Here is a 1,211-nt window from a genome sequence, read left to right as displayed (position 1 = left end):
CGCGCCCCGCACCCCCGCCCGGCCCGGGCGCCGCGCTCGCGCCCATTCAGCCCGGGACCGTTCGCCCCCCCCGCGCCGCAGCGGAGGAGGGATGCGAAGTGGGTCACATGGATGCGGGCGACCAATTGGGGCGCGCGAGAGCTCCAGGGGGCCCCGCCCCTAGGGCGCGCGCCCCTCCGCCCGACAGTGCTGGGGGTTCCTGGCCGAGCGCCGGGGCTGGCGGCGGGGCGGCTGGGATTCCGTGGGCCCTCTGCTCTCTCTAGCTTTGCGCGCGGCTGGAAGGTGGAAGGCACTAACGAGAACAAAAAGTTGAGGCTGGTTGTGGTTTTTTTGCGGAGCCAGTGAATAAAGGAGCTTTACGTAGTCACGTGCCGCGCTTGCCGGCAGCCTCACGGTCCTCTCCCCAGGGCTCGCGAGGCAAGCACGAGGGACTTGCAGAACAGCCTCCTGTTCATGTGTCGGAGGAAAGGGAGATAGCGCCAATCATCCAAGCCAATATTACGCAGGGGATAAATGAGGCCCAGAGAAAGGCTGCTGTAAGTCACTGGGATATTTAACGTGCGACCAGGACCAGAAATTGGGCTTCGAGCGGGCACTTCTGTACCTCCGGATGCCACCTCCTGAAGAGGTGCCCCCATTCTGCAGAAGAAATGTCATACAGTTTTTAGAAACAAATATTAGAGACTCTCTACAACCAAGACTTGAAAGCACCCCTATTTCCTTAACACAGCAGCTGAATGTGAGCATTATGCCCCAGCAACGTTCCTGTGCCTTACTTAGGACTTGCTGATGGTTAGGTGAAGACCCTCTGGCTTTTGAGAAGTTCCTTTCGGGTGAAGTCAGACCAGACAGCTTCTGGGCTTAGTCTATGATACTGCTTTTCGGTTTGAGAAGAAAGATCTAGATCCAGAGCTAGAGCCTTTCAGGGAAAACCAGGAGCCTTGCCACTCTTCTCAGAAGCACCTTGTGTAGAGCAGTTGGTTTGGAGAAGTTTCTTGTCATCCCTTGGTGGGAATAAGAATGCTGGGAAAATGTACCTGGGTAGGCAAGATCTAGAGCAAAAGCATTGGTAAGGAATGGATGGGAGGGCTCTGCTTTCACTCCTTTGCAAGAGGTTTTGCTAGAAAAATACAGTATCTGAGTTGGTGTAAGTTGAAAATACTGGAAGCATTTGGGGATAAAATGGAGGACACTGCTGCTGGTGAATTTAA

The sequence above is a fragment of the Octodon degus genome, unplaced genomic scaffold (genome assembly GCF_000260255.1).
Source record: "Octodon degus isolate 3935 unplaced genomic scaffold, OctDeg1.0 scaffold00162, whole genome shotgun sequence".
NCBI classification, from domain to species: Eukaryota; Metazoa; Chordata; class Mammalia; order Rodentia; family Octodontidae; genus Octodon; species Octodon degus.
This window is presented reverse-complemented; position numbering follows the sequence as displayed.